We start from the raw sequence: 15,789 nt of genomic DNA, 5'->3' as shown, positions 1-15,789 counted from the left end.
TTTAAAGGTGCTTGGACACAGATTTGAAGTTAATATTTTCTCAAGTTTTTGGTATAATATCATGACTTATATGTTGCAATAGCATTTCAAACGGAAATAAATAAAAAAAACTTATTTTATCTGGAAATTATTGAAACTACAAATTTCGGGACGCGGTTGATTGATACATCCTAGCACTTTCATAAAACAAACTTTATCCTTAATGCTTAAGAAAAGTAAAAAAATTTTTGTATATTAATGAAATATATTCAAACTATAATCCAGAAAATTCAGAGTGGAAATGTAAGAAAGCAAAACCAACTCATCAGTACTGTCAGTCCGTTCTCAGTGATGTGTGCAGAGTTTAACAAATTGAACACACCCGGTGAAACGTTAAACATTAACAATAACAGAGCTCTTGCCCTGATTACAAAAACAGTTTACGTTTCACGGGTTTTGCTTTCTCACATTTCTACTCTTTATTTTCTGGATTATAGTTTAATATTTTTCATAAAATATATTTGTTATATAATACAGGATTTTTGCATCCCTAACATGAGCACAGGCACGCGCCCTGTATTACACACCCTGTATCAGCACCCTATATTTCACCCTTTATCAGACCCTTTATTACACCTTTCCGGAACACCTCTGTATTTTTCATTCGGAGTACCTCGGATCTTTTCCTATTTCTTTCCAAAGTTTATTCAAATTGTAATTTTATTTCATCAGACATATTATGTTATTCAAAATTATCATTTGTTTGATTTATAATGATTTCATTTCGTATCGCTGAATGCATTTATATGCCTTTAAAAAAAGATTGAGAAACGGAAATTCAACAAAAACAGAACACATTCAATTATTAAAAATTCAGTAATTAATTTACAAGTTTATATATGATTTTTAGGACACTATTTTCAAATATATAATAAAAACAACAATACAAGACAAAATCTGTATCACACCCCATATCAACCCTTGACCAATATCAGCCCTCTGGCCTTCGGCCCTCGGGCTGATATTGGAGTCTCGGGTTGATATGGGGTGTGATACAGATTTTGTCATGTATTATTCTCTATTAAATGCATAACAAAATTTCTACTTTTCTTAAGTATTGAGGATAAAGTTTACTTTGTGAAAGTGCATAGATGTGTCAATTAAACGCGTCCCGAAATTTGTAGTTTCAATAATTTCCAGACAAAATAAGTTTTTTTTTTTACTTTATTTCCATGTGAAATGCTATAAAAACATATAAGTCATGATATTATACCGAAAATTTCAATCACCTTTAATAGCAACCAAAATTATAGGATGCCCCCATATCGAGAACGAAGATCGTGTTCAACATAAGACCGGGAATGCTAGGGCTGACAAAAGTTGTCGTCTTAAGTTTGTGATGTAACTGATGTTATGTACTTTTTTAATTACTTAGTATCATCCCTAAATTTGTTATTACAGTATCCGCAAAATATATTCACATATAAATTGTTCTTGAAATCAAACAAAGGTATACGTACTATAATACTGTGTCATTCATGACCATTGACACTAGAAATACATACATTCAGCTGTTGCATTACCTTTTTATTGTCCTTTACATGTAGTTTTCATATTGTACAACGTGCGAAGGGGGCTGGGGTGGGGGGTCCACATCCATACAGTGACAATTCTCCGGGACTACTTTTCCCTTACGAATAATAATATGGAGTTGTAGCGTAACGTAATACTAAGCTGTCATGTGTTAAAAAATTGTTACGAGTTTCCGGATAATAAATAGTGAAATAAAAAATGTTGGAAGTAAATTTGTTTGAGTATGCCTCAGCTGCAATTAACACAATTTTTTTTCAAAGCTTCTCACTTATTGTGATGTCCATTATTTACCGCGCCAGTCCATGTGCTGATCCAGGAATCTTTTCAAGGGGTGAGGTCCACAGCAACCAAAACAAATGCCGGACTAAGAAATTTGTTGACAAGCATAAAAGAGAGACAAGAAAAGACTTGTCAAAACATGAAAAACCTTTTTTCGTGAAAGAAAGGAGGAGGGGGGTTACTACCGTAACTAAGGATAAATTACTTTCATAATGTACATGTATGCATGGCTCTCCTTACTATATTACCAGGGGTCCGTGTTTCCTAGGGGTGTCGGGTGTCTCCAAGGTTTTCAATCTCTTTCGTTTTACAGAAATTTGAAAACTCTTCATATCCCGAGAATCTGCGGAATCATCACACGACATTATATCAAATAAATGTAAAAACAGGCCATTGCAATTTTTGAGGTTCTTATTCATTGTTTAAAAAAAACAACTTTTGGATCTAAGGTATTTACATGTAGGAAAGTTTTCTTTGGCCGAAGTATAGTACTACAGTATAGATATAGTATATAAATGTCTCCCTTTTCCTCGATACAGCTAATTCATCGGTATAATATGACATATCAAAACAAAATGAACACATATCGGCGTTTTTTTTTTTTCATTATTTGTATTACTTACCACTGGCGGATTTAAGGGGGAGGGGGGGCTGGGGCGCACGCCCCCCTTCTAAAATTTTCAAAGTATGACATGACTAATATTAATAATGCCATACTTGGTTTTATAATTAATGGTCAATTTAAAAAATGGTAATTTTATTTAATGACCAAGTATCGGTTTTCTTAAAAATCAAGTCTGAAAACCTTGCATTCCCTAGGCTATAAATATTATCTCATAATTATTCAAACTGGAAAACGCCCCCCCCCCAATCACAAATCCTGTATTCCCCCATGCTTACAATTATAAGATATATGAATTATCCTAGACCTAGCTATAAGTCTGCGATTTCTTTGCTTCAATATTCTACAGCCTTTTCCACTTGTAGCTACTTTATGACGTAACAATAAAGTAATACGTCACTTTTGATACCAAAGTTCAAGATTTGCATCCTAAATTGCGTCTCTTAACTGACAGTGAAATGAATAGGTGGATCACAGATCTTCAATTTTTTCGTTGCTTTTTTTAGCACTAAAACATAGTAGTATCATTTCCTCCTGTGATATGTTGCCACTATCTTTAAGGAGTATCTCTCTACACTATCAGATTTTATTCTTGCATCAAAATAAATATTCTTGAACTGACATATTTTTCATCTTTATGAAAACAACATTCACCAAGGAAAAAACAAACTCAACAATAAATACGAGTGAACAAAAGATGAAAAGTGAACAATTAGAAGAACAGAAATACCTGTAATATTAGCTGCAATAGAAAGATAAATTTATTGTGCATTAAAACTAAATTATGCGTGATAGAGTTTCAAAAACTTTTCATTACAAGTCTCTATGTGTATGCCTTTATTAACATTGGATAAATTATTGCCTAACACCGTCTTAAGTATGTTACGAATGAAATTGCAATTCCCGTTACACTTGGATCCACCTACATACTCTCACTCAGTGCAGGGAGTGAATATGACGTCACAGCGGAAGTGACGCCGAGTTGTGTCTGCAGTGGCTGTGTTTAGGACGAAGGCAGCTACATTACTTCGTATTTTGCCGTATTTTCAACGCATGTAATCGTATTGTTAACATTTTTTATTTACTACAGCATTTCCTCGGCGATATTGACGCGACAGGTGGGATTTTTCGAATGTAATCTGCAAGGTTAGTGAAAAATTCGAGAACGTTGAAATGACATGCCCAGTGAAATGACTTACGATAGAAATTACGAAAATTACGCATGTTGGTGAGGATTCTTGAATATCTTGAGTGCAAAGACCGCATAATATTCAGAACACGGATGTTGAAATGATTTTGGGACGTTTTTTATTGTTGTAGTGTTGAAGGCTCGAGGGGGTTAGTCATGCCTGGCACAACTAACCCCTATGGTGCGCGTGTGCTAACTAACCCTGCTGAGACTGAACAAACACTGACTAAGCCTTGGTTTTAGGCCAAGTCCACAAAATAAAGTCCAAATAAAAAAGAACACCAGCACAAACAACATTATATAAGAAAAATAAAATTGATAAACACAAAATCATTATAAATTAAAGAGAAAGAATGAATTCAAACATATTATTAGTGGTATTACTATATAATAACCCAACATTTATTAGAATATTTCTTGTTAGTTGGCAAAGTTAGTTAAGACTAACCCAACATTTATTAGAAAAATTATTGTTAGTTAACTAAGTTAGTTAAGACTAACACAAAAAGAAATGGAAATTCTTGTTAGTTGTCTAAGTTAGTCTGACTAAGGGCTTTTTTCTTGAAAACCCCAAATTCCAATAATCAAAATAATTCCAAATTCAAATAATACACTGTTTTAGCTAATTTAGCCTTCATTAAGTTCAACAAATTTCTTTAAATCTGTTCAGAATCAGACAAGTAAAAAATATTTATGCATTCGGACACAGGGTTTAACATTTATAAAGCATGTCTGATCGACACTGACTAGTAAAAGTTTGGTCCTGTCTAAAAATTGAGTGTATATATGACATGTAAAATTAATATAACATGTGTGCAGCATGTGTATCTTATTCATCTGCTCTCATGTACACACAGGATTCGAAATACCCCAAACTGTAGGGGTCTACAAATACAGTCATGACTTTAATGATTTTAGGTTAAAATTAAAAACAAGTAAGGCCATCATTAAAAATATCTTTGTTTCCCCAAACCCGACCCAAAAATCTCAAGTTGGGTCGGTAGGTAGGTAAATTATTTTTTTTTTCTGACAGCAGGTTTGGGAATACATTCTGAAAAATTGAATAATACCTTTATAAATAAGAAAGAACAAAAGAAACCAATTTTAAACCTAATATCATACAAATGAAGCAACATGTATGGTAAATTAATTCACAAATATTATTCATTTGAACTTGTAAAATATCTCAGGCCAGCGTAAATTTATTGAAATCGAATATTTACAAAAAAAACACAAGATTCGCAAATACTGAACCATCGGACATTCGAGTACATTTTTCAAACCTACTATCATCTTCGAGTACTTACACAGACAAAATGTCAAGGGCATCGCGTGGCACAGTAATTCTAGTGTTTCGTTTTGGAGTCACGACGTAATTCGGGAGCTAATTCTAAGTCACAGGTCCCAACGTGGGACTTGCAGACCGGTCAGTCGAATAAGACAAAAAACGTAGGTCCAGTGTCGGAGTATACATGCAGATGGCACGTAAAAGATCCCTTACTGATGCTTAATTATCAAAGGCCATAAGTGCCGAGTAAAAGTCTAAATTAGGAGCCTTCCACCGGCCAAACAAATTCTAAAGGTATTTTAAAGCAAAGAAACAACCTGTTTTCAAGGGCCTAACTAAAGCAAAATAAACTGGCAGTCTCAGGAAGCCGTACCATAAGCAAATTTTAAAGATTTCAACACTATTTGGAAATAGTGTACATGTACATGTATAAACAATATATAATTCAACCAAACCATATCTAAAATGATTAAAGTTTCATATATCTAATTTTATAGTCAGGGAGTCAATACCCCATAAATAAAAGGAATGAAGAAACGACATCTGAATTATATTTATCAAATGAAATAATCATACAAAGACATATTTAAAACTCCTATGGTCCTATGTAGTAAAAATAGGATCTTACATGAACTGTTCATTAGATCGAAACAAATCAAATGCAGTGAAATTTATTGATATGTATTCACAAGAAGCACCCCTCATCTACTCATGAGCCAGGCTTTGCTATGCTTACTACGTACGTTAACTTTTTAAATACCATCTTAACACTCCATAGTCATGGTACATTAATTCACGAGATGTCTCAAGAGTGTAGGATTCTAATAAGTTAAAGATATAATAAGATTGATACGTCACCATTGTTTTATAACATGAACTAACCCTCTGTGGCCAAATGTCGGCACCAAATGAGAGTAAAACAAAAGCCGCCGTTCTGATAAAAAACGGATTTTGATGAAATTGTATTTTATAAATTTGATAAACAATAAAAAAAAAATATTTAAATAATCTTATTAAAAAAACTTTTCAGTCGGCACGATTTAAGTGGGTCGGTCGTGTTAGGGGAAACAAAGGTATTTTATATTTTGGCCTAATTGTAATTGGAAGTATTCTATCAATACTAATATGTCAAGATAATGCTACGACATTGACGAGAAAAAACCATGCGTTTTCTACATGGGCATTTCTTCAATCAATTTGGTTATGTACCAGTATAAATTTATAAGAATCCTCTTGGGTTTTAATGTGATGGAGGCCTGGGTGCATCATCAGGATGTTGTAACGCGGTCTTAAAACTCTTTAATAGCTTTGGGGCACGAACTACTTTTAAATTAGTTAAATAATCTATCTGCGTCTCCAGACGAGCCCTCACCACACCTCTCTTAAACCGGGTCTGAAGCACATTAATCATTTTAATGATTAGAAAATTCTATCTACAACTACTTCCTCTTCCAGATGACTCCAGTCTATTGCAGTGCAAACAAAAAATGAGTTTTATATTTTTTTGGTTTTGGTGTTTGGTATCTCCACTGCTTTACTGTTGTTACAAGGATTACAGCAAGTTAAACTATGAATTAAATTATTTTTTAACCCCACTAGTGATTGTACCAGCTAAATGACTGTGTATCAGTGTATCGTCCAAGTGTAGAATTGTAGATATCTTTTTATTAAAACTTTGAATTTGATAGATTTGAACTTAGGCGACTAACCGTATGTTTCTTACACATTCTTCTAATACTTCCACAACAAAACACTCGCCGCAACCATTCTTATTAGTCATCCTAAGCTTTCTCAGTGACCTCAGTCCTCGGTCGGAGCCTGTACTGCCATTTTGGTTGGCTAAATAACCCGACCCACTATTGTTTCGTAAATTGCCAACCCGTTTTTTTTTAAATACCGAACATTTAATTCTAATAAATCAGATCTTATTTCCTCTGGTAATCCATCACATTTTTTCAGACCAGCTGTACAGCATTTGAAGACAGAATAAAAAGATAAATATTTATTTATAATTGCCATGTCGAACCTCGTATCAGTCGATGCTGAAGAAAGATGGTGATCACCGTGATGAGGACGGAAATGCACAATTCATTTATTTTATTGATTAATCCTATTGCAAGTAATTGATGATAGTATCGTCATGATTTTTTTCATAAATATGCAATACAGAATTAAAAAGTTTTGAAATTATTGGTAAATAAACATGATAAATGGCAATATTGATAATGTATTTTTTATCACCCTGTACACATACTGAGTGTAGGGCACTGTATTACAGTATATCTGGTAGAGTTTGAAATGACATTTAATCATAAAATATGCTCTTAAAGTGAAGAAATTGCATGCGTCTAATTAAATAAACGAGAAAACTACATGCATGGGTCCCAACTTGCATTTCATTCTATGTTAGGGGTCTCTTAGCAATACCCAGAGACCTATATAGTAATATTATACTAACAAAATATCACATAATTTACTCCATATGTACACACCATCTTGTAAAATATTGTATCGTGTCATAGGAGATGTTCTATTGCACACCTTAAACATACACATAGCCCAATCACCCTGTTGTATGTGTTAAATGTCTATGCATATTTATGTGTTATGTGATTTACATTTGTTGTGCAGTACTTATACATTGTTTAAAAGAATTCTTAATTATTTTAAAGATAAAGTCTTGGGTCCCTGTATTTATTTTGGGGCAGACAATAGTCACTAATTTAATTTAGGGTACGTGTACATCAGAAATTAAATTTGTGTCTATGACTTAGTTGCTTTCAAATTGGCTTTTAGATCAGTCTCTACTCCAGTGGAGAGGATGATTCCTCTTGATTCTGGAATCAAAAGTTCAAAGTTATGGTTGCGGGGTATGGATATGGAGTGAAAAAGAGAAGATAATGAACAGTGATCTATTTCATAAAAATTACAAACAATACAAATCTTTGAACACTGCATAAACACAGACCCCCTGAAATTCCAGAGGTGGGATCACGTGCCAAGGAGGATTAAGCATCCCCTGTTGACCGGCCACACCCACTGTGAGCCCTATATATTGATCAAGTAGATGGAATATTCGATAGTCAAATTTAGCATATAAACAAAGGCCTAACAATTGGTATGAAGCAAGTCAGCCAAAATACGACCCAGTGATAGGTTATATTTGCTAACAGGTAAATCTTTGTACACCCTTGATTACACCTGGATAACAAATCTTTATTTCCTATATAACCTAATAATTTCTCTGTAAACCCAATTCCACTAATATTTTAAACTATTGATTTACTATATGCTTCAATACATCGTGACATCATGTTGTATGGTGTTTATTTGATATAGAAACTATTCATTGTGATGTCACATTATTTAACCCCACCCACCCCACCCCAGCTTTAGCTGGGTGCAAGGAAATTTACACCCCGCTTGCTAACCAATCAGATCTCGTGTTTCAAGATACATAGGAAATAATTAAGGACTTTTATTGAAGGTTATATAAAGATTTTTCAATCCAAAGAAACATGAATTATATCAATTGAGGCAATGAAATTATAATTATTTTACCAAACTTTTTCATTATTTCATAAATATCTCTAAATCTTGAATATGGTCCATGTATACTGCCCTAATCATCTGCAAAAATGGGTACAAAACTGGTTGTTGCAAAGAAACTTGGAAGTACTTGAACATGGACTACTTGGGAGCTACTTCATAGTTAGATTACTTTTCTCTGTTTAACACGACAAAATGCTATAATGGTTACAACCAAAAGATTTACTTGAAATGCTTCACTTATATAGTAGCATTTATTATCTTGATACATCAGCTTTGTATATTTATTAGTATGATTGCAAATAGATGAACAGGCAGGCACATATGCTAAAGTGTTCCTTCACTTTGATTTTTTAATTATTTTAATAGATACTACTTATTTTTGAAACATATTTTCTGATCTGTTCCTAGAACGAATCATAAAATTGATAAATGAATGAACTTCTTTTCTACAATATCAGTACTGTCCAGTAAATGAAGCCAGGTTTCTCAAACTTTCCATTTTGTCATTTCTGATCAATTTAAATTTATTTAAATTATGTATATAATATCTTGTAGTTGAATACATAAAAAGAGTTGGTAAAATGTATATAATTATGAACTTTTAACTAATTGTTAATTTATTTTATTTAAATTATATGTAGTAATTGATTAATGAGTGGTTGGTTGTTTAGAACTATAAAAGTTTGCATCAAAATGTGAAAACTTGTTGGTGATTCATATGAAATTCATCAAATGCTAAATAAGAAACATGCACAGTCAAACCTCATTATTTTAAAATAGATGGAACTGAAAAAACTTAGAGATATAGGAGTATTCAAGATATCGAGTGTTAATTTCTTAAAAAATAAGTGGTTCGGACTTCCAGTTAACTTTGACATATCCGTGGTATTCAAGTTATCAGTGCTTGAGATACCAAAGTTCAACTGTATTTAAATTTTCAGTGACTGAACACTTTTGGAATGCATCTGATACACCTGCACAAACAAAAGTTTCTAGAAAATAAACACTTATTTAAAATTGCAGTGCTTTCTCCTGAGAAATATTAGGATTCAAGGAGACTCATTTATAACTATGAATGACTAAAAAGTGTCAATAGTTCAATGCTGTAGTTCCTTATTCTAGCTTGACATTTGATTTTTTGTTGTTGTTGTTGTTGTTTAACGTCCCTCTCGAGAATTTTTCACTCATATGGAAATGCTACCACTTGCCGGTGGAGAGCTGCAAATTTTGACTTGTACTCGGTACTCAGGGCCATTGAGTAGTGAGGGATCTTTTTCGTGCCAGCACCTACTGCGACACTGGACCTAGATATATATGGTCTCATCCGAAGGACCGGTCTCCATGTCCTACAGTGGGATTCGAACCCACGACGTAAGGATCAACTCCTTACTCCGCGATTCTAGAGCAAATGCTCTAACCACTGCGCCACACAGGTGACGCTTGACATTTGAAATTCAAAGTAAAGACATCAATGTTTTATACACAATTTATAATACTCTAATGCTTCATATATGGGCAAAATGTAACATGAAAAAGTATAATATTTTATCATCTATGGGACTATAGTCATATGTTGTTACCTACCATAAAGCCCTTTGGATTCCATGGGATTTGATCACATGACCAACCTGTATCTATAGCCCCATGGTAATTTTAAAGGGGATAGAATAAATGTGTCAGAAATACTTAAGCTTGTCCCTTAATAACCAGTCCTTTAGCTATAATATCTTAGTTTTCTTAGCTTTAAACCAAAAGAAATTTAACTTAAAAATCCAGCTGTTTTACAAAAATTATACAGTCGTGTATCTTTATAACCAAGTTGATTTGTAAAGGCAAAAAAATCAAAAACGTGCAGATAGTGAAAACAATTACAGGGTATGTGATATATGGTATAGGTCTAATTGGCGACTAATTAAGTCGCCATAGCACCTAAAAATTATGATTGGTGCCTAAAATTTTTCTAGAATTCGCCAAATTGGCGACCATTTTAAATTGCCTTGGTGATCATCAAATTACTGAACTATAAACATTTTCATTTTTTTTTTTTTAGAAAGAGCCGAAAAGAAGCAATGGACATGTCTCTAATATTGACTAATATCAGTTTTTAGATTGGTGCCTAAGAAAAATTTACCTGGCGGCTAAAAATTTGCATTGGTGACTAAATTTTTTTTTTTTCATAAGGAGCCAGTTGGTGCCTAAATGGTAGAGTCAACATATTTAGTGCATGTTTATCAATTTACCAGTCGCCACGTGGCATAGAGTATAGAGCTTTTGCTCCAGAGTTGCAAAGTAAGGAGTTGATCCTTACTTCAAGGGTTTTAATCCCATTGTGGGACCTGAAAACCGGTTCTTTGGATGAAACCGTATAAAGCAGGTTCTTTGTTGCAGTAGGTGTTTGCACAAAATATCCCTTACTGCTAATATAAATGGCCATAAGTGCTGAGTTCAGGTCTAATTTTGCAGCCCTCCACAGGGAATTGGTGGTTTCTTAACATGAGTAAAAAATTCTCGAAGGGACGTTAAATAAACAGTAAAAAATCATTTTACCAAGGAGAGAAATCAATTGTTAATAAATAGAACATCATGTTTGACATAAACAGAATAAAATATGAAATCTAATTCAATTTGAATGAATGGGATGTTTAAAATTCTTTGGAATCTTGACTTATTTTAAGTGCACTATATAAGACTTATAAACTATGTCTCAAAGAGCAGCAGTATTTGGTTTATGTGACTACATAGGTAGTGCATATAGTCAGTGACAATTACTCCTATAAGAGGCTATCAAGTCATTTCCTTTGAGGCATGGAGATCAAAGTCACCTGCATGGTGCAATGGTTAGAGCATTTGCTTTAGAGTCGAGGAGTTTGTTTGTTTGTTTTTATGTTGATTAACGTCCCTCTCGAGAATTTTTCACTCATATGGAGACGCCACCACTTGCCGGTGGAGTGCTGCAAATTTCGTCCTATACTCGGCGCTTACGGCCATTGAGCAGTGAGGGATCTTTTTCCTGCCAGCACCTACTGCGACACGGGACCTCGGTTTATACGGTCTCATCCGAAGGACCGGTCTCCACATCCCACAGTTGGATTCGAACCCGCGACGTAAGGGTCAACTCCTTACTCCGCGACTCTAGAGCAGACGCTCTAACCACTGCACTATGCGGGCGACGAGTCGAGGAGTAAGATGATCCTTACATTGTGGATTCAAATCCCATAGCAGAACGTGGAGACCGGTCTTTGGAGGAGACCTTATAAACTGAGGTCCTGTGTCGCAATAAGTGCTTGCATGAAAAAGATCCCTCACTGCTCAAAAGCCATAAGTACTGAGTACAGTTTTAAATTTGCAGCCCTCCACCGGCAAGTGGTGGCTTTTTAATATGAGTGAAAAATTCTTAAAGGAACGTGAAACAAACGTGGAGATCAGTTTTGTGTTTTGAAGATGAAAGGTAAGGAACATTAAATGAATTGAAGTGTGCAAAAGTATTCATACTAATCTCGAGTTTTACAACAACAAATATAAACAAAATCCATTACCTTAATATTCCATTTATAAGTCTCTGAAAGTTTGTTAAGTTATAAATACTGAGTACGGTTGGTCTTGTTTTCTTGATCACCACTGGTTTTCAGACCCATAAAACTTAACCATGTTTTTCCAAAAGAACAGAATATTTTTTTTAAATTTTGCTTTTCCATAAATTAAAGATTTGCATGCATGCTACTTTTTTAACAAGTTAATCTACTGCTCTATTTCTGAAAACTATGTCAAAGGAACTATACATTGTTTTCGATTCCAAATAAAAAAGTCTCTACAATGAAAAAGTGAGGAATCTAAGATTGTCATGTGAAGATAAATGATCGAAATTTTAGTTTCCCTTTTCAGTAATTTTGGCTCTTCCCTCTGTAAATTCTAAATTTACAAACTGCCATTTTTAATAATCCTACCTTAATTCGTGTGAATTAAGTTAACCAGTGCCACGTATCATTGCTTGTACAAGTGTTTTGTCATTTAAAAAAAATCTTTGGGGGGCCGGGGGGGGGGGAGGTTATAATAAGCAAGCGTTTTGTCAACAAGTTAATGTCACCTAAAAACCTGAAAAGCTCATAGAAATGAACATGGAATAAACATATGTTTTCCGTACTTATCATTTCCCCTTCTTCATTGACAGTTTTTCCTCAATTACACGTTTTTAAGTAGTCAAATGAGATCTATCATTTATCTGTTTATGTCTTTTCCTATTAATGTTCGTGTATGTCCTATCTGTTTACATCTACATGTAAGTACAGATACTAGCATTAAAATTCTTTGTTAAATGTCTTTTTTTATCTAAAATTATTTATTTTTCATTAATGAAAACAACGTTTAGTAAATATACTGTGAATACTTCCATATTGAGACGTAAAAGTCAAGACCTTTCATCATTTCCGCCATTCCTATGCGCATGCATCAGTGCGCATCGGAAATATCCTGTTTGGATGCGCGCGCATCAGCGCGCGTCTAAAATATCAAATGTGTGTTATGGCAGACGATAAAAGTGTGTGATGGTGTAACACAATTTCACATCTTACTATTCTTCTGAGGACTTTCACCAAATTTCACCACGTGATGTAGTTCGATATTTTGTGACGATACAAGCAATTTTTTTCCGAGGACGTGGAAAAAGTCCTCGGAAGAAATTTACGTTCTTGGAGTAAAGGTGTTTTTTCACACTATAGTCCTCGGGAGATCGGTGAAACCAACACACACACACACACACACACACACGTGCACGACTTGATGTTGCCCATATTTCCTGATTCCTCCAGTAGAGTGTACGATACAATATGTTATCATTAGTTGCTGCTTTTAGATGTCATCCTATTTGTTATTTTTAATGGGGACTTTCTGTCTATTGAAATTGACTTGTTTTCAACAAAGGAAAATATGAAGTAATTATTCCCTATGCAGAACTCGGAATGCGGAAAAAAAAACTTTTAATTTGAACATCGAAGATGATTTTTGGATTTTTTTTTTCTTCAGATATATGACTATAGGAATATTGAGTCTTTTGGTTGTAGATTACAAAATTTAAATCTGTGCCACGATCCCATTTGCACAGTTATTAGTTTAAAAAGTTTGAAATATATCAAGATTTTTTTTTCATGTACATCAATCCAATTTAGCGTTTAGAAATATCTACCAAATTTGAATGACTTTAGTAAAATTATATATTACAAACTTAAAATTTCCTAACAACCCTCGTACAAATATTAAATGGGGCATTTTTGTTACTCAATCTTACCTTCATTGATTCAAAACACATTATTGCCTTTGGTTTTCTCTTTCCTTTACAAATCCCTCTTGAGTTTTATTGTTCCCGCCAGTAAATACAGTATAGTCCGCTGTTCTCATAGATTTGATATCTTAGTTTTACCTTAAGTTTTACAGAAACACCCACCCTCCCCGCCACCCTGATTTTTAACACGAGTTTTGGGATTAAAAAAATGCCAGGTTTGAGTCCGCTTCAAAATACATAAGCACCTTTATATAACTGCATATGACAGGATATAGTGGTATTACAAAATATCCAATCACGATATGTGTATAACCCACCAACCCACCCACGTTTTAATGATATCAAAGAGTAATTATTCGCCTGTTTAATGGCGAATACCTTATCATCATTTTTGAGAAATGTTAAGGACCACTGTGAAATGACATTTTAATCATTCAGTTGACACTACGCACTATTTGTAACAGATTATCAATTTTATCCAAAGGTATTTGGAATATGTAATTTTTTAGTTTGACTACCATGATAAAGTTCTTTTTTTAAATATCAGATTTAGTATAGATTTAGTGATAAATGAAAAAAAGAGTTATTTACTATTTAGCTGTAAATCGCCACACGGGATTCAGTGTGTTTGCGTTCAATGAGTCATCTTACATACCGCCATCTACAGGGGGATATAAAGTGTTCACGCAGAATTCCTCTCAATGTCCAAAGCAAATGATGAATGTGACTGTCAACAGATTGACTAAAGGAATAGCTATATATAATTCAAAGAATCCTCCACTTGAAACAACTTGTGAAGGTTATGAACCTACATTTGCCACCATTGAAATATGCGAAGTCATGGTTATGGGTATGCATGTACTATTTAAAAGACAAAGATAAAGATATTTTTTTATCATATACACTGCACAATATATTGTCATGTACTCTATCAACCTTGTATATGCATATGTTTCAATAAAACATAAGGCTAATTTTCATTTTATTATCTCAATTTTCAATACAACATATTTGATATAAAATATCAATTAACTATTATTGTTTGATTTTTTAAGGGTGTCACTTTCAACAATATGGAGAAAACTGCATACCATGCTCACAAAAATGTTTTGATCAGAAATGTGATGCGTTTGATGGGTCTTGTATTTATGGGTGTAGCGAGGGGTTTATTGATCCACCAGGCTGTATGAGTAAGCTGATTACTATCTTTCTGAGAAACATATAAATTACTGCACTCTCCAAAAGGCATCAAGGAAAGGTTTGCCATATGTGAGAATACGAGTCGATTCCACGTGTTTAAAGCATGTTACAATTTATAAATGTAACATATTATGTTATATGAAAGGGGTTTTCAAATAGATGTATGGGTTTTTATTTCAATTTACCTGATAATGCTTACCACTTAAGAATGTACGGAATTTCCACGTGTCCCCCAAAAAAGTCAAAAGAAATGTTCTTATCTTTCGCAATTTTTTCGGAAAGAAAACTATTTGGCAATGAAAGGTTGAAGCAAAAAATGTGCATTAGTTTTTATGGCTCCCGCAATTTTAGACCTATTACTTACATTTTATGATTCAATCTAATTGATTCAAAACGAATGAACACCAAATTTTTACGCATTCAATGTTACCGAAAGGTCACACAAAGTATTTTAAATTCTCTAGAAAATTAAGATGTTATGGAAAATTAATATTTGTTGTTGTTGTTGTTGTTGTTATTTTTTTTATTTTGCGAAAGGAAAATTTAAAATTGTATTTCTTATCTAAGCAAATTTAAAATAATATAGGAATCAAATCACGGGTTAATCATTGTTGTAAAGTCAGCTTTTTTTTGGAAGGATTAACAATTTGATATTTAAGTATCTTGAAGATAAAGACCAACATACTTAATATTGGAGTATTGGAGATATTAAACAAACCAAATGTATTTTAAAATGTTTTATCCTGTATAATAACAACTATAAATATAACGCAAATCAATCGACAAGTGTACAACACACGTGGATTACAGTC

Source organism: Saccostrea echinata, unplaced genomic scaffold (assembly GCF_033153115.1).
Source record: "Saccostrea echinata isolate AGI-Se365-2 ecotype Australia unplaced genomic scaffold, CSIRO_AGI_Sech_v1 ptg000017l, whole genome shotgun sequence".
In the NCBI taxonomy this organism is placed as follows: domain Eukaryota; kingdom Metazoa; phylum Mollusca; class Bivalvia; order Ostreida; family Ostreidae; genus Saccostrea; species Saccostrea echinata.
The sequence above is the reverse complement of the archived record's forward strand: the minus strand, read 5'-3'. Positions refer to the sequence as shown.